General features: G+C 32.6%; 1 pseudogene; it reads left to right on the top strand.

Moving 5' to 3' along the window:
• Positions 1-15,463: 15,463 nt before the first annotated feature.
• LOC131177986 (tubulin beta-1 chain-like) lies at positions 15,464-16,148 on the top strand (annotated as a pseudogene).
• The last annotated feature ends 4,275 nt before the right edge of the window (positions 16,149-20,423 follow it).

The raw sequence follows: 20,423 nt of genomic DNA, 5'->3' as shown, positions 1-20,423 counted from the left end.
ATGTGGATGATATTATGTTGATAGGTAATGACATATGTATGTTGACAGCTGTAAAGGTATGCTTGTCAAATACATTCTCCATTAAAGACTTAGGGGAGGCAACCTATATTCTTGAAATTCACATCCATAGAGATAGAGTGAAAAGAATAATTGATTTATCCCAAAGTCTATACTTGGAAAAGGTGTTAAAGAGGTTTAACATACTTGATTCCAAGAGAGGATTGTTACCAGTGAGACATGGTATCCACATTTCTAAAGAGATGTCTCCAAAGACACCTGAAGAAAGAGATAAAATGGCCAAGATTCCATATGCTTTGACTATTGAAAGTTTAATGTATGCAATGATGTGTACTAGGCTGGATATCGCATATGCTATTAGTTTGACTAGCAGGTTTTAATCCAATCCAGGTTTGGAATACTGGATAGCTATCAAGAATATCCTTAAGTACTTGAGAAGAACTAAGGATTTATTCTTGATTTATGGAGGTGGTGACTTGCAATTGGATGGTTATACTGATTCTGATTTTCAATCATCTATCGATGATAGAAAGTCTACCTCTGGGTTTTTATTCATTTGTAATGGAGGTGCAGTCAGTTGAAAGAGTTTCAAACAGAGTACGACTGCTGATTCCACTATAGAGACTGAGTATATTGCTACATCAGATGCTGCAAAAGAAGCTGTTTGGATAAAGAAGTTGGTGACGAAACTTGCAGTAGTTCCTTCCATTAAGTCAGCAATTCCACTCTACTGTGATAACAATGGAGCGGTCATACAGGCTATGGAACCCTGGTTTCACCAGAAATCCAAACACATAGAAAGGCTGTACCACATTATCAGAGAAATAGTTGGGCGAGGCGATGTAGCTATGCAGAAAATAGCATCAGCTGAAAATCCAGCTGATCCATTCACGAAGCATATGTCACAAGCTCAGTTAGACCGACATCTTGAGAAGATGGGTCTAAGATATTATAATGAATGGCTCTAGTGCTAGTGGGAGATTGTTAGTAGTATGCCCTAGAGCATATAATTTAGTATGTATCTTGTACATATTTTATTAATAAAAGGCAATTTCACTTTTCCGTTTACATAATATATTTATGTGTAATAGAAAAGGTCCATTGATATTTTGTTAGAAATTCTATTCTTAAGTTGTTAAGAATACGAGTGACAGTATTTCTAGTACAAAGTATCATAAATTGGTTCACAATCAATGATACTTCACAATAAGGACATGACTTATCCAGAAAGATTGTAATCATATTTGTTCCCAAGGTATTTACATGAGATATAAATAAGATGGAATGGTGAGTCTCATGCCATATAACAAACATGATAGGCACTTATGCATAATAAGTAGGCCGAACCAGTGACGCATATGACAAGCACATGGAGTTTACTCTTGTCAATGCATTGTCATATATCATATTAGTGCATATAATCTTTAAACCTGAGATAACATAGTTATCTTGTATATAGGTGTATATAGGTGGTTTGAGTTTGATATTGCTTTCATACTTGTACTGTGTATGGGTATATGGGCATGTGTTGACTCCTACTAGTTATATATGGAGGTAGGTGTTGATCAAGATAGAATTTGTTACCCTAAGTAAATAGGGACAAAGTCCTATATTCATTTAATTATTCTTGATGTTTCAAGTTTCTGGTCAGGACAGATAGATTTAGTCAGAAAAGAGTTTTTGACAAGAAAATCTAATTAATCAAGAACTGAAATTAAAAGAGAACATAATATTCATAGCAAATGGGGTTTGACATAAACCATGACTCCAGCTCAAATTGGGATTTTTGTAATAGAGAGATTCTAATGCATGGTAACATATAATTAAAGGTTCATTTAAGGTATTCCTTGTTACTAATTGGGTGGCTATGATACGCTATGCTAGGTGTTAACTATGGTCTATGAGATGCCTAGAATGATTTAGAGAAATTATTTATGGTAAGAAAGGGTTCTGATGATATTAAGAGTTAATATCATATCTCATTGCCAATTAGTGATGAGCCTAGTTAGCCTAGTGAGTCACACACATACACAAGACAATCACCAGTAAAATGTAATTTAATTAATTAATTAAAGAGTTTAATTAATTAATTAATTAGGTTTAATTTGCAATAAGATTGCAAAGTCTCTAGTATGACTTGAAATAAAATCTAGGTTTTGGATGTATAGTATAAGTTAAATTTATATTTAAAGTGTTTAAATATGAATTTAATTATAAGAAATTAATTAATAGAGATTAATTAATTAATTTATATTTGATATAAATTGATTTGAAGAGGAGAAATAATGATTTTGGGTTGAGAACTCAAAATTACAATATAAGGGTAATTTGGTCATTTCACATGGTGACATGTGACACCATGAGATGGTGACACATGACACCATATTAGCTTGCCATTTGTCTTCCTATCATGTAAGATGATCAAAGTCAAGATTAAGTCTAGCTTTGACACTTGGCTTAATGTGATTAGGCCAATTAAAAATAAGATGCAATGTGGAGGTGACATGTGGCATAGGGTTTAAGTGATGACCTAATTATAAAAGGAAAAGAAAAGAAGAAACTCTCACTCTTATTCTTTCTTATGTGTGGCGGCACCTCTTCCTCCCTCTCCTCTCTTCATCTTTTTTCATTAATTCAAAGAGAATCACTCCATTCCCTTTGAATTAAAATTGCTAGAAATTATTTCTAGTGTCCTATACATACATACAACCTCTCTAAAGGTAAGAACTCAATTTATAATTGGTTGGCAAAGGTTTGAGAAGCAAATTGGGGGCTGCCCATTGGTGATCTTGGTGCGGACAAGCTAGAGGGATAACATTTGGGGTCCTAGGTGCTTCCTAAAGGTGCCAATTACATCAATAGTGCATCAAAATATTAGCGCACATATTATTCTTTTAAACTAGGGTTCAATTGAATTAATTTGTTAATTTAAAAATCTTAAATGGCAAATATAGATCCTAATACATATTAAAAGTGTTTTAATATACAATTAAGCATTGAAATTAATTAGGCACTGATGGGCGTATCTACAAGTATACGGGTCGTCTTAAATAATAGAGTGATGAATCAAGTATCGTTCCCACGAGGATTTGTCATTTGAGTACCAAACTATGAATGAAACGATTATTTAGGCTAATGATTGATGAATAATTAGTAAATGTAAATGAGCAAAGTAAATTGATTAATCTAATTGGAATGAGTAAAGAGCAAGCAAATAAATTCTAAATCTAGTTTGCAATTAAACTAAATTAGTAATGGGTAATTAAAATCAAAGTCTAATTATGTTAAAAGTGATTCCAGAGTTGGGAGTTTATGCATAAATTAATTAGGATTTGACTTGGGTATTTCAATTTTAAGGAAAAATAGAGTTTGAAGGAGATTGATTCTACATTCCTTTGATATCTTTTTCAAGCGAACTAAAGTGTATTCTAAAATAACCAAACATACTTTCGTACAATGTTTGATTAATTTAAAACCCATTAAGTTTTGTAATCAATCATTAATTCCTCTTAAAACCCTAGTTTATTTCTAAATCTAAGTAATTTTAAGTTCCAATCCTTGATTATCTATCAATGACTTTCACCTTTCGGTCATTCAATCAAAGATTAACACAATACCCAATGGGTACCAATATTAGGCAAGTAAAACAAGTACACAAGGGAGGAATCAAAACTAATATTTACATAAAATATAGAAATACCCAGTCTAAATCCACAAATTAATCTAAAACATATTTTTTCAACTTTGAAATCCAAAGAGTTTACTCACTCATGTTGGTATTTATAAGAAAGATTGATGGAAAAGTAAATAAAAACATGATAAGAGGACTAAAAATAAAGAAACCCAGGTAGAAGAACCCAAAACTCTGATTTCTGGAGCTCCCAAATATGGTTGCAGCAGCTCTTCCCTAAAAAAAATGGCGTACTCCTCCTCTCTCTATTTATAATTTTTTCTTTTCTTTTTTTTTCTTCCCGTTTCCTCTTGTGGCAAAAGCTAGAAAATAATGCTTTTATATGATCCCAAAGGTTGCCCTAAAAATAGATAAGAGCCAAGGAGTGGATAGGAAATGAGCTGTAAAATTATCCAAGTCAGCAGCATTATTCACGTTTTGAGCAGTCTACTTAGGGTACTGCTTAACCCTAAGCAGCTTCTTCAGAGCCTCTTGTTGCACTGTCTGCTTAAGGTTAAGTAAACCCTCAGCAAATCTCGGCAGGCTTGGAATAAAATGGGTTTTCTGCTCATGCTTGACTTCCAGCTTGACCTGTGCTGCACCTTAAGCACTGCTACTTACCTTAAGCAGGATTTTAAGCAATTCTCAGCAGGTTTTGGGATGAAAGCTTGAATGTGTAGGATTTAAGCCGTGCTTGACTTGCGGCTTAACCAGGCTTAAGGTTAAGCAATATGACATACCCTAAGCAACATCATAAGTAAAGTCTCAAGCAAATTTCGGCTAACTTGATCTTTTAAGGCTTTATTTTTTTAACTTTTCTCCATGCTCAAGGAGCTCCAAATTTCTTCAAATCACTTTCTAATGCACTCATTGACCCTCAATTTACCACAAAAACCTATTAAAAACAATAAAATTACAAAAATTAAATATAAAGTAACTAAAGTTAACAAATAAGCTAAAATAAAGTTAAAAACATAAAATATACTAAAATATAAGGGCAAAATGGATGAAAAACTACCTAAAATGCCTATATGAAATGAGTGCAACAGGCACATAATGGATGTAGCATGATGCATGAAACCTTAAAAGAAAATTTTAAATTCAATGCTATAATCTAACAATTTACATGTTTCCACTCCTTCAATAAACTATTTGCCAAAAAGAGGTAAAAATTGATGAGCTGACAGAGAGAGAGGGAGACTCAATTATGACTAGCGTCTAGGAGTAAAAATGAAATTAAATTAATTTATGTGGACTAAAATAAAAAAATAATGTTGAAAACAAGAAAAAAAATAAAAAAATACATGTGGCAGCAAGGTGCTACCATAAGTAGCGATCGACTTGATATCTGACACATTTTACTTTATCGTCTGTGTGAAACTAATAAAGTGAAAGAAAAAAAATTACTCATCCGGCTTGAGCTGATAAAATAAAAATAGAAAAAAAAAATAAAAAAAAAGTTACCTGGTAGCTAGGCGCCACTATAAGTAGCGATCAAGCGCCTGACACTCTCATCTCACGCGAAATTTCATGAGTGAAAAAAAAAAAAAAAACCCGCAGCAAGCCGCTACTAATGGTAGCAACTAAGACTGCCGCACATCAGTTAATAGATTCCCTCGACTGACGTGTGATTCCCTCGACTGAAATGAAATTTTAGAAGGCTTGTCATGTCTTGTCTTGTCTTATTTGGTCTGAGTGGCTTTTTGGTAGATGAGAATGTTAGTAGCATCTGACTGCAAACTGCTCTATTTAAATTCGTTTTATACATCTCTCATCTCCCATTTAATCTTCAAGCATTCAAAAAATTTTTACAACACTCCTTTGTGTATAAAAAATTTAATCTTTAGTACATTTAATCTCCTGTCTCCCACCATGTGGTGTGTGTCTCTCTCTTTCTCTCTCTCTCTCTCTCTCTCTCTCTCTCTCTCTCTCTCTCTCTCTCTATATATATATATATATATATATATATATATATTGTCACACCTTACCCCTCTGTAAGGCATAACATGATCCCATAGAATACCTAATGAACTACCGAACTTCACCTACCGATAACTCATTAAGTACCCTACAAGAGATTTTAAAACAATTTTCTTATTTTTGATAAGTGGTGAGCATTTCTAACAAGTATTTTAAACATGTAATTAAGTTGAAAGCTAGTTAGAAATTTTAGCCCATTTTATTTTTCCGCAAATTTTATAAAAATTTTGACAGAGTTCCCTCTGTATTTTGAGAAAACAGTTCTTCAAATACCTGTAAAAAGCACTTCTAAAAATTTTCTCAACAACTGCTTCAATTTCATACGCAATCTCAATCAAGTTCTCAACACATTTATCAACTTTCAATTTCAAATCCACTATCCAATGATCATCAAAATACTAACAATCAATTTCATTCAAATTAAATAAAATAGTTCCATTCATATTTAGTTAGAAACAAAATAATTTAGATACATCATTACCAAATTTACATTAAGAGAATTTCAAACTACAATATATATTACAACTTTATATAAATTTTATACAAACTACTCAAGACCCATTTTTACATGTCCATACATTTATGTGCAATATATACATCAAAAGAAATAATTACAATTAGGGTATAAATTATACCCGAAGACTTTAAGCTGATAGCTCCTCACACCTCAGCAGCTCAGTCTGCTGCTCCTCTAGTCTCTGTATCTGCGACAGCAATAGAAGCTATCGCTGAGTACTAGGACTCAGTGGTGGACTCAGTGGTGCACAACATACTAAAATAATCTTTATGCAAAAATTAAATAACATTTATTCAAAATTTGAACTGAGCATGCGAGTTAAACACAAAACATAATTTATGAGGTTTTAATCCCAAACAATTTCATTTTGAAGTATCAAATCACATTTCATAAAATCCATAGTTAGATCATGCCATTCGAAACAAATAGAATCTCAATAGCCGGAGGCTAAAGAGAAATCACATCACAAGGCTAGCTAGCTCAAATATATGGATATCCATTCACATCCTCTTCTACTAGCACACCTCAATACTTCTTCAGAGAAGGAATCAAAATTCGAAACTAATTACCCCCACTAGTCGTGCTAGTGAGGTGTTCAAATATATGGTTATGACACTGTGGTTTCAAAACTTATCTTAATAATTTGCTAAACATTGTCATTTCAAATATACACAGTAACTTTCAACAATTTAAGTCAAAACATCATAAATAATGTCACAAATAAATTTTTAACCATTCGAAGCAAATGTAAAATACATATTTCATTCACTTTATCAATGAACTTTAAAACAGGGTGATGTTGTGCACAAACCTCAAGCGAGTCGTCCCTTAGCCTCGACTCGGTTCCTCGGGTTCCTTCCCGATATTCTTTTCAACTGAAACACACAATTTTACAATGTTTCAGTACTAGAACTTAGCACAAATCCAAAATAAATTTAGCTTCACATTTACCTAGTTCTAACGTATTAAATTCGACGTTCTCGAAATTTTTGTGTTTCAGGTTACTATTCCCTACACTATTCAAGTCAAATAGTTGACTTTCTAAGGCTTAATAGGTATGGGAACTCCAACTTCACCCACATATCACATTTTGGTCATTAAATTTGTTGGTTTTGGTCATTTTCTCAAAGCTTAAATCCTTTTGGCCAAATTGTCAAATTTTCAGTTTTGGTGCTCCAAGTTGCACTGTTCCATTGGCCCTTTTACTGTTGGAATTTGGCAAAACTTCCTTCATGGAAAATGTTCCTTATTGTCTTAAGTGTATTCTCATTTTTGGATCACCCCAATTGGAGTTTTGTAGCTCAAGTTATAGCCAAAATACAATTACTGTTCACGCAATCGCTCATGCTGCAATTTAGGTTCTGGCAGATTTTTGATCCAACTTCATTCAATAATTTGATCAAGTTAAGTCCATAATTTGGTCTAATTTCCTTCATACGAAATGTTCTACTATGTCTTAGGTTTCTGTTGGTTCAAGAATCGCCTAAATCGGAGTTTTCTAGAGAGAGTTATAGCCATTGGAACTTTACTATTCAAATTGAAATCTGCAGTTTTGCAGGTTCAGTAACTCAACTTTGCTCAATCATTTGATTAGGTTAATGGCATAATTTGGGTTGGTGTTCTTAATAAAAGTTTTAGATCTATATCTTCTCTAATTACTGGTAAAATTTCAGGTCATTTTGACCTTCCTAGCTCGAGTTATGACCAAATGAACAATTACTGTTCATTTGGTCAGTTTGTGCAGTGGCAGCCTGCTCTCATTTCACTTTGGTCAAATGGTCAGTTTTTGGCCATTGTTCCTCAATGAAAATTGTGCTATTTTATGTCTATTTTCATCCCCAATTGGTGGCATATCAATTGGACTTGTAAAATTTCCGTTTTGGTCCTTCAAAGTTGGCTTGGTCATGCTGCCAGCAGCATGACCATTTGCCCTACGAATTTAACTTTCATTCTCACAATTTCCACACATCTCTTTTGGTCATTATTGACCATTTTTCATCTCACAATAGACCAAAGTCATCATTTAAGCCTTTCTCCAAAATTTGGTTCACAAACCCTAACATTCAAACCCAAACTCATTCATCTCATGCATTTAACTACATTTAATGGTTTTAATGCTAATCATTCAACTAAGTAAGGTGCTTAACTCATTCAAAACTCTCAAGCCATACAATTGATGTCCCCCCTTCAATAGGCCGAAATTTCAGTTTGTTCCTCCCCATATAATTTTTTTTAATTTTAAGTTTATTGATAAGTAAATCAAGCTATAAACACAACTACTAAATCTCAAACTTTCAAATTGGTGTGCTTACCTCACTTGAATTTGAGTTCTCCAATTTTCCTCTTCTTTTCTTCTTTCTTTGATGACCAATCTCCTTCTCAAGTGACTAAAACAAGTTTCTATGGGAGAATTTGGGGTAAAGTAGGATCAAATGGGTGTTTAAAAGCTTGAAGCAATCTTTAATGGAGTTTCATCTATGGTGAGATGAGGGAGAGGGTTTCGGCTAGCTTGAGGAAGATGAGGGAAATGACTTTTTTTTTCTTTATTTTGGATATTTAACCTTTAATTGACTTAGTCAAAATATTAGGTAATTAAAAATTATTTATGACCTCATAGGTGATGTCACCATGATGATGTCAATACCTTTTTAACTTTTCTTTTTCTTCTTTTTTTTTTCTATTAGTTCTTTAATTTAATTCTCAATTCCAAAATTTTCTTTTCTATGATTTTATTTGACAGTTAGGTCAGGAGTCAGCTCTCGGGGTCAATTGATCAAATCGCCCCTCGCCGGTTCATTTCGGTTTGCAATTAATTCCATATTTCTTTCGGCTCCCTGAACTAATTATTTTACTGGCTTAACAGTTCTTTTTCGTGATTTTCTCTTTTCCACTATGTCCATAAGGGTCCTAAGGACCGCAGCGTCACTTTTTACGGTTCGAAATTTGAGTTTAAAACGACTTCGCAGTCATTCTCGAGGAGGTCACCCATCGCTGTGACTCTTGCCTCGTTTAACTTCTTATGTTTTGTTTTTCTTGTTTATACTTAACTAATTGAACATTACTAATTATTTGTGTTTATGGTTTATCTAATTGTCTTAAGTATGGTTCTAATCCCCTTAATTGTCCGGACCGACACCGGTCACCGGAACAGTGAAATCTACCAGGCTATGCAAACGGGGTATTACATATATATATATATATATATATATTTCATTAAGTATTCTATGGGATCATGTTATGCCTTACGGAGGGGTAAGGTGTGACAAAATGGGAGACGGGAGATGTATAAAACGAATATATAAATCTACCAGGCTATGTAAACGGGGTATTACATATATATATATATATATATATATATATATTTCATTAAGTATTCTACGGGATCATGTTATGCCTTACGGAGGGGTAAGGTGTGACAAAATGGGAGACGGGAGATGTATAAAACGAATATATATATATATTCGTTTTATACATCTCCCGTCTCCCATTTTGTCACACCTTACCCCTCCGTAAGGCATAACATAATCCCGTAGAATACTTAATGAACTACCGAACTTCACCTACCGATAACTCATTAAGTATCCTACAAGGGATTTTAAAACAATTTTCTTACATTTTGGAAGTGGTGAGCATTTTGGTAGGAATTAAAAACCATTTATTCAAAGTTTAAATACTAGTAAAAATTTTTGTCCATTTTAATTTTTGCCGCAATTTTTATAAAAATTTTGACAGAGTTCCCTCTGTATTTTGAGAAACCAGTTCTTCAAAGACCTGTAAAAAGCACTCCCAAAAATGTTTCACAATTCCCAACCTCCAATAATTCACAATTCAACTCAAATCAATTCATTTCAAAACAGTTCCACAATCCAAGTAAAATTTGTCAACTCAGCATATTCAATAATTCCATTCACAAAACATAAAGCAGGAAATTCATATGTACAAATATTAAATTTACAGAAGAAAATCTAAAATAATATTATTACAATTTATTTACAACTGCTCGACTTTATATTGATACATACAACATTTCCATATTTACATCAAAATTTATCTACAATGGCATAAAATAATACTCGTACAAAAGATCCAAGTAGTCCTCGATTTAACAGCAGCTCACTCTGCTGCTTTCTCTTTGCTCTTATCTGCGATAGCAAAATAAGCTATCGCTGAGTATAAAAATACTCAGTGGTGCACAATAAAAATTTAAACTGCAATAAATAAATCATTCATTGCCAAAAGCAATTCAAATGTTTCTCAATCACATTTCAATAATGATCGAAGTTCATAATAATACCCTTTTGTCAAATAATCTATTAAACACAGTTTAGTCAAACAATTTTATAAACACAGTGTTGCCAAAGTCATACACAACTTAAGCAATGACACAAAATTTTCGATCAATACCGCGTTGTACACCACGACAAAGCAATCTACAACCCCATTAATCGAAATCAATAAGGGAGGTGGCTAGCTAGCTAATGAGTACTCATCCGATCTACAACCTCAACTGGCAAGCCAGAGAGGGAGGAAAATAAACGATCTCAACCCCATAAATGGAGGAGGAAATGTGATACTGTCATGCTAAGTGTGAACATAAAATCCATTTCAAACATTTCATTCAAATATTGCATACAAAAATCAAATTAATTTCCAAAGTTACAATTTGATCACAAGGTGGCAACACAAAAGTTCATAAATTCATACTGCATGCTAAATCAATTTTTTTTTAAGGATAAAATGCTTAAATAGGGTTTATTGTGCACAAACCTCAAACGAGTCGTCCCTTAGCCTCGACTCGGTTCCTCGGGTTCCTTCCCGATATTCTTTTCAACTGAAACACACAATTTTACAATGTTTCAGTACTAGAACTTAACATAAATCCAAAATAAAGTTAGCTTCACAATTACTTAGCTCTAACGTGCTAAATTCGACGTTCTTTAAATTTTGTGTTTTGGGTTACTATTCACTGCACTATTCAAGTCAAATAGTTGACTTTCTAAGGCTTAATAGGTATGGGAATTCCAACTTCACCCACATACCACATTTTGGTCATTAAACTTGTTGGTCTCGGTCATTTTCTCAAAGTTTAGGTCATTTTGGCAAAATTGCCAATTTTCGGTTTTGTGCTCCGAAGTTGCACTGTTCCATTGGTCGATCTACTGTTGGAATTTGACGAAACTTCCTTCATAGAAAATGTTCCTTATTGTATTAAGTGTATTCTCATTTTTGAATCACCTCAATCGGAGTTTTGTAGCTCAAGTTATGGCCAAAATAAGTTTACTGTTCACGTGCACTGTTCATACTGGTATCTTGGGTTCTGGCAGATTTTGATCCAACTTTGGTCAGTAATTTGATCAAGTTAAGTTCATAATTTGGTCTAACTTTCTTCAGATGAAATGTTCTACTATGTCTTAGGTTTCCATCGGTTCAAGAATCGCCTAAATCCGAGTTTTCTAGAGAGAGTTATAGCCATCCAAATATTACTGCTCAACTGAAAATCTGCAGAGTTGCAGGTTTGATAACTCAACTTTGCTCAATAATTTGAATGGGTTAATGGCATAATTTGGGGTGATGTTCTTCATGAAAGTTTTAGATCTATATCTCCTCTAACCCCTGGCCAAATTTCAGATCAATTTGACCTGTCTAACTCGAGTTATGACCAAATGAACAGTTACTGTTCATGTGGTCGATTTAATCGATGGCAGCCTGCTCTCATTTCACTTTTGTCAATTGTTTCACCAAGTTTTGGTCAGTTTTTGGCCATGGTTCCTAAATGAAAATTGTGCTATTTTATGTCTATTTTCATCCCCAATTGGTGGCATATCAATTGGGCTTGTAAAATTTGAGTTTTGGTCCTTCAAAGTGGGTTTGGTCATGCTTGGACCTACGAATTTGGTTTTCATTCCAATAATTTCCACACATCTCTTTTGGTCATTATTGACCATTTTTCATCTTATAATAGACTAAAGTCATCATTTAAACATTTCTCCAAAATTTGGTTCACAAACCCTAGCCTCCAAACCCTAATTCACTAAAATTGTGCAATTAACTAAATTCAAAACTTTAAACCATAATCAATCAATTAAGTAGGGTTCCTAAACTCATTCAAACCCATTAAATTCATGCAATCCATACTCCCTTTAGGCTGGACGAAATTTCAGTTTAGTCCTTCTCCCATGTTTGTTTCATTTAATCAAGTTCTAAGCTCATTTTCAACCATCACATATGCATTTGAATGGATAAATGAAGAGTTTAGCATACTAACCTCAATTTAAATGCCAAGCCTTTAATTCCTCTCCTCCTTTCTTCTTTCTTTCTTGTAATCTCCTTTTTAAGTTGCAATAACAAGTTCTAGGGAGGTTTTTAAGGGAGTTATTAAGGTTGAGTGGAGGAATAAAGCTTGAGTGCAAGCTTTAATGAAAGATGGGCAATGGTGAAATGAAGAAGAAAGTGGGGCGGCAAGGAAGATGGAAAAATGAGGTTTTTAATTTTTTTTTCTTTTTGTTTTCTTTTATGTTTATCCCTTTTTGAAGACCCAAAATTCCCCATTTAATAATTCACTTAATTAATTTGTTTATGACATCATTCATGATGTCATCAACTTTGACTTTTCCATCTTTTTCTCTTTTTTTTCTATTTATTTTTTTCTATTAGTTCTTTAATTTAATTCTCGATTCCGAAATTTTCTTTTCTCCGATTTTATTGGACAGTTAGGTCAGGAGTCAGCTCTCGGGGTCAAGTGACCAAATTGCCCATCGCCGGTTCATCCCGGTTTGCAAATAATCCAATATTTCTTTCGGCTCTCTGACCTAATTATTTGACTGACTTAACAGTTCTTTTTCGTGATTTTCTCTTTTCCACTGTGTTCATAAGGGTCCTAAGGACCGCAGCGTCACTTTTTACGGTTTGAAATTTGAGTTTAAAATGACTTGTGATCGTTCCATGGAGGTCACTCATCGCTGTGACTCTCGGCTCGTTTAACCTCTTATGTTCTGTTTTTCTTATTTATAGTTAACTAATTAAACATTACTAATTATTTGTGTTTATGGCTTCTCAAATTGTCTTAAGTGTGGCCCTAATCTCATTAATTGTCCGGACCGACACCGGTCACCGGAACAGTGAAATATACCAGGCTATGCAACGGGGGTGTTACACATTTAATCTTCAAGCATTCGAAAAATTTTTACAACACTCCTTTGTGTACAAAAAATTTAATCTTTAGTACATTTAATCTCCTGTCTCCCACCATGTAGTGTGTGTCTATATATATATATATATATATATTTTAGTCAGTTCACTTCACGCTAGACGAGAGGGAAGAGGAAATCTAGGCACCTCTTGATCGCTACTTATGGTAGCACCTTGCTGCCACGTGTATTTCTTTTTCCTGTTTTCAATAACATTTTTTTCATTTCAGTCCACATAGATTAATTTAATTTCATTTTGACCTCTAGACGCTAGTCATAGTTTAGTCTCCCTCTCTCTTTCTGTCAATTCATCAATTTTTACCCCCTTTTGGTAAATAGTTTATATCCCACCCCCTTTTGATAATTTAATTTTTTAATATCACCCCTTTGGCAATTTGCCCCTCCCTCTCTCTTGATCTTTTATTTTTTGTTTAACTTTTCATTGATCAAAATCACAAAGAGGAGAGATTATTAGGTGCATTTGGTGCATGTACACTATCTCTTACAATCATATGGGACCTACTCTCTACATTATAAAGAAAGCCTACTTTTTTATGAGAGAGGGAGCATTACTTTTATGTATACCGAGAGTATTTTATAATCTTCCCACAAAGAGCTTGTCTTGATATTTTCAAAAATTTTCTTACATGTTGATTTCTTGTTCTATATATTCAATAGTAACTGTGAATGTTAAATTTCGATGATTTTTATCTTAGAGAAACAAAATAATAACCTGAGACTTTTAATCTAAATAACATAAACAAGAGAAATTAATTTGATGATTAGAAAATTACATATTTATCAAAATCATGTAATTATACCAAAAATTTTCTAATTCATTGAGGAGCTTCCTTCTCTTTAAATGAGGATCTTTTAGATCATAAGGTCATTAAATTTAATTCAATACCTATTTATTTCGTGTGTGAAATTTTTGTAATATATTAACATGTATTAAAAGAAAGTTTTCTTTTTCATGCGTAAAGTTTTTAAAATATTTTAATGCATAAAATTAAAATATTTTAGAATAATTTAGTTTCTTTTCACAAATAAAATCTTAAAAAATATATATTTTTTTAATTTTTTAATTTATTTAGGAATTTCTTTCTCTTCAAGAGAGGACTATCTCTTGAATATTGATGAGATCATTAAATTTCATTGAATAACTATTTAGTTTCTCTCGTGTGTAAATTTTTTAAAATATATTAATGCATGAAAAGTTAAAACATATAAATTTTATTTTTTACTTATAAAGTTTTTAAAATATTTTAAATATGTAAAAATTAAGGTTTTCTAAAAGATACGTAAAAGTTGAAATACTCTATAAGGATTCAACTGTATTTTTATTAATTTGGAAATTATTATATTTTTAATTTGATTATATATAAATTTATATGTTAGTAATTAATTTAACTATTAACTTAAAACTTCAACTATTATAATATAATATTAATTTAATTACTAACTTAAATTTAATAAAATAAAAATATAATATAATAACAAGTCTTTAAAATTTTGAATAAGTAAAGATGTTGTTTAAAATTAAAAATGATGAATTAATTATGCATGTAAATTAGCTCATGGTATTAGGTTTTTGTTTAAAAAAAAAAAGTTTCATTTGGTCATATTTTAATATTTTATGATAATTTAAAATTAATGTTTGATTTCATTATATAATGAAGTTGAATTACCTAAGTTTAACATAAAAGAGTGTTATTTATAAAATTAAAAATTATGGATAATTTTAAAATTATACGTATTATCATTTAAGTTAAAGGATAAAACCTTCATTTTCATCAAAGGCCAAATGTTCAAATTGGCCCCTGAAGTATACAAAAAAGCACAATTAAGCTCTTAAAGAAAGTTTAAGCTCAATTAAGTCCCTTAAGCTTTTAAAATTAATATAAGGTCTGAAAATATTAAAAATCATGCAAATTGAACTAAATTTGCTCACTGACCCAAACGAACATAAACCATTATTTAAATTAGCTTCACTATATTAAAAGAGAATGAGAAAAATAACAATTTATGTGCATGAGATCAAGATGCCATTCAACAATACTCGATGATCTATCGATCAAGGTGCCCTTAAAGATGGAGATGCTACTAAGTCCTCTAAAAGGTGTGGATATGATGGACCTCATGGTGGTTATTGCCGCGGTGTGGTAGTCGTGGTGGTTTCACTAATGGAGAAGTTGGTGATGAAGATCGCCCAGGTCGGCAATTTGAACATCACGGTGGGCCTTAAATGTGAGAATGAGATAAAAAAAGAGGGTGAATCTCATTCCATTTCCTTGGCTTCACTTTTTCATGGTTCGTTTTACAACTCTCACAACCCATGGATCTAAGCAAAATCGTGTGATCATTGTACCAGAACTCACACAACAAATGTGGGATGCTAAGAACATAATGCGTGCTATTGATCATTGCCATGGTAGATATCTCACAGCATCAATAATGTTCCATGGTAAGATGAGCACGTAGGAAGTTGATGAGCAGATAATCAATGTCCAAAACAAGAACTCATCCTACTTTGCTAAATGGGTCCCATCAATGTGAAATCCATGACATCCCTCTAACGAGCTTGAAGATGGGCTCCACTATTATTGGCAATTCCACATCAATCCAAGAGATATTTATGAGGGCTAGTGAGCAGTTCACTCCCATGTTCCACATAAAAGCTTTTTTGCATTAGTATAGTACTAGAGAAGGCATGGAAGAAATGGAGTTCACAAAAGCCGAGAGAAACATGAATGATGTATTAATAAATCTTATATAGATAAATATTATGAAAGCAATATAACATCTATATTTTTCCTCCTCAGCCTATCATGACAAAAGCATGAATACATGAATCAAAACAGACAATACACTATTTATATATTAAAGAAAGAAATCTAATATAAGGTGGAAAGTTCCATTTTGAGAAAGTTTTTTTGTAACTAATATATATATATATATATATATATATATATATATATATATAAACCTTCAGCACACAAGATAAAAAGATGCGGAGACAAAGGATCTCCTTGGCGCAAACCTCTCGAAGACAAGATAGAACCATAAGCATTATTACCATATAAAACATGGTAATCAACAGAGGAAACTACATTCATCACCTTTTCAATCCATGCCAATGGGAAATTCATTTTTTGTAAAATAGCCGGCAAAAAGACCCACTCAATTCTATCATATGCCTTTGAAACATCAGTTTTTAAAGCTACTACACCCCTCTTCCCTTGTCTCTTACCCTTAATAAAATGATGCACCTCATGAGAAATCATAATGTTATCAGTGACCAAGCGCCCAGGAACAAAAGCAGACTGAACATGTGAAATAACATCAGGTAAAACAAGCTTTAAATGATTTGCCATAGCCTTACATACAACTCTATCTATGACATTTGACAAAGAAATAGGTCTCATATTACTAATATACTCCGACGTTTTCTTCTTAGGAATTAAAATTATTGAGGTAGAATTGGAACCTGGCAAAGAAGCAGAACCATTCAAGCAATCCAAACAAGTAGACTCCACTTCATCATGAATTATGTCCTAGTATTTTTGGAAAAAACCAGGATTCAATCCATCCGGCCCAGGAGCTTTGTCAGGATGCATTCCAAAAACTGCATTCTCAACATCATCAGTAGTATAAGGCAAAACAAGAAAATCTGCATTTGTTGAAGAAACACGTGCCTGAACATGTCGCAAAACCTCCTCCATATCACCATTCAACGTTGTAAACAAAGATTGAAAATAATCAATAACCACTTGATCTAAACCATTCTCCCATGTCACCCACTCACCATTGCCATTTTTGAGCTGCTGAATCTGATTCTTTTTCCTCCGAGTAGTAGCCATCAGATGAAAATATCTAGTGTTCCGATCACCGTCCCTCAACCAGAACTGTTTAGAACGCTATCTCCAAAAAGTTTCTTGCTGCAACAATAAATCATTATAAGCATCACAGGCTGTTCTATAAAGTTCCAAAGAAACCAAATCCCTTTTATTACTGTAACGTGCCATTTGAGTTCTACACAACTTCAACCTGTGCTTGAAACGATCCCTTTGCTTATCAACCCAATCTTTCAACCTAGCACAAACATGCTGAATTCGAACATCAATAGGAATCGAAACCTGTTTCTGCCAACCTTCCTCTACAACACCACGACATTCCTCCTCAAAGCTCCATGAATTCTCGAAACAGAATCGCTTCTTGTGATAAACAACAAGCGTTGTATTCAAACACAAAAACAGTGGGCTATGATCTGAGTTTGTTGCAACTAATGTCTCAACATAAGCATCCTGAAAAATATTCTGCCAAGAATAAGTAACCAGAGCTCTATCTAATCTTTCCCTTACCCAGTCTTCACTACCTCTACCCTTCTCCCATGTGAACCTATCACCTCCCCTTCTCAAATCCAATAAACCACAAGAACTAATTGCATTTTGAAAACCATCAATCATCCATTTAGGCTGATTCCTCCGTCCAACCTTATCCCCTAAAGATAATAAATCGTTAAAATCACCAACAACACACCAGGGAAGACTAGACTTAGAATGCAAACTCTGAAGAAGCTGCCAAGATTCTCGACGTCTATAAGTTTCAGGAAATCCATAAAATCCAGTAAAACGGTATTGAGGAAAGCCATCAACCAATACTTCAACATCAATATGATTCCTCGAATAGCTTAGTAACCGAACCAAATCAGCATCCTTCCAAAACAACGCTAACCCACCACTCAAACCCACAGGATTAACTACAAAAGAGCCATCATATCCCAAAGCTCTTTTAACACGTTCTACTTTGTCTCTACCAATTTTTGGTTTCCATCAAAAAGATTAATTTGGGCCGCTTTGTAGACACCAAGGAGTGTTTTGGTTTACCTCTTGGATAGTGCAAATTGGATAGTGCAGATGATAGCTGATAGACACCAAAATAGATAAATTATAGTGTTAAGCAAGTTTAAAAAAATAGAGGTGAAAAAAATAGAGGTGGGCAACTGATATAATACCTATCAGCTGCAGTATGAGGGCTATAATTCAACTGATATGATACCTATTTTTAGAGCTGTTTCTCATCAGCTAATAGTTGATTTAATTTTATTTTTTATTTTGACCATATTATCCTTTTTTATTTAAGTTGAAAATTAATATTATTAATATTTTTATTTTTTTTATTTGTAATTTTAATATTTTAATTAACATATTTTAACTTTGTTAAAATATTTTTTATTAATAATATAAAATATTTATTTATATCTAAAAACTTAAAATTAATTATAAATTTACCCATCAGTTACAGTTTGTATTGGTTTTATTTTTAAAGCTGTTTTTCATCAGCTAATAGCTGATTTGATTTTATTTTTTATTTTGACCATATTATCATTTTTTATTTAACTTGAAAATTAATATTATTAATATTTTTATTTTTTTATTTATAATTTTAACATTTTAATTAACTATTTCAACTTTGTTAAAATATTTTTATTAATAATATAAAATATAAAATATTTATTTATATCTAAAAACTTAAAATTAATTATAAATTTTTCTGTTAGCAATAATAATTATTTTATTATTTTATCTATATTTTTAAAATTATTTAATTATCTTAAAAAATAATTATTTTCTTATTTGAATAATAAAATAAATGATATAATATAAAAGATTAATAATTATATATTTATTTAAATAACATAATATATTAATTTAATAATTATATATTTAATTTAATAATAAAATAAATAATATAACATAATAAACTTATAATTTTATATTTATTTAAATAATAAAATAAATTATATGATATATACCCCTATTAGTCATTTCACATATCAACAGTAATAAATAAATATAATTTTATCAAACACTTAACATAAAACATCTATAATTAGCTATCAGTTATCAGCTAACAGTAATAGCTAATAACTAATAAATATAATTTTATCAAACACTTAACATAAAACAGCTCTCATCAACTATCAGTTATCAGCTAACAATAACAGTTATCAACTAACAGCTATCAGTTATAGTCAACAGTTAAATCAAACAGGTCCTAAATCTTTTAACTATTCGTGGGTTGCCAAGCCCACGACAGTTCCAACTTTGTACACTCATTGGGCCAGGCAGGCCTGGGAATCAGAACCGGCCTCTATTAAGTTTTTTGACCCAACATCATCATCCTCTTCCACTGCAGGATTCAGCTCCATATTATTTGTACATCGACGTTTTGGCTCCCCTACTATCACGCCAGCAGTATCATTAGTAGAGTTTTGAAGTTCCTTCCCATGCACGGAAGCTTGCACCATGCCAGTTTTAGATACCACTAAACTTTCAGGATTTCCATCTTTCAGAATAGGAACAAATCCCGATAATGTAGGAGAATCAGAATCCATCGGAATTGGAGCATCATCACCACCGCTACGACCACTAACAAGGAAATCCGATTCAGAAAGAAGCCACCTCTCACCTATGTTTGTAACACGTAGAGACTCAGCCTTCATGAACGAACCATAAGCAAACTGGTCTCTCTTTATTCCTGGGTGATCAATAAGCTTAGCAAAAAAACGATCCGAATGGCCTAACATCCCACAAAAATAACAAAACATCGATAAACGCTCATATTTAAAATTAACCCAACTCCACTCTCCGCCAGGTTTCTTAATCTGCGTACGGCGCTTTAAAGGCTTATTAATGTCAAGACACACCCTTATGCGCATATAGTCTCTCCAAAGTGCAGTGAAATTCCTCGGATCTGCTTCAACATATATAATTGCCAATGTAATTGACCAATTCCTTAGCAACCCGTTCTGACATAAAACCTGATGGTAAATTGTGAACCTGAATCCAAAATTCCACCCTCATTAATGCAACATGTCTAGGGTTCACTCCTTGTGGTACTTGTTTCAAAACCAATAGATTTTGTTGAAAATTCCAAGGACTGCCTTTAATCACATGTTCTAAATCCACAGGGTGCACAAACTGGAACAGAAACGCATTATTACCCAGATCCTTCGCAAGCATGCCTTTAACCAGCCTCCAATACAGAA

This window comes from Hevea brasiliensis, chromosome 2, assembly GCF_030052815.1.
Source record: "Hevea brasiliensis isolate MT/VB/25A 57/8 chromosome 2, ASM3005281v1, whole genome shotgun sequence".
Lineage (NCBI taxonomy): Eukaryota > Viridiplantae > Streptophyta > Magnoliopsida > Malpighiales > Euphorbiaceae > Hevea > Hevea brasiliensis.
Note: the sequence above shows the minus strand (reverse complement) of the source record. Positions and strands in the feature narration are given on the sequence as shown.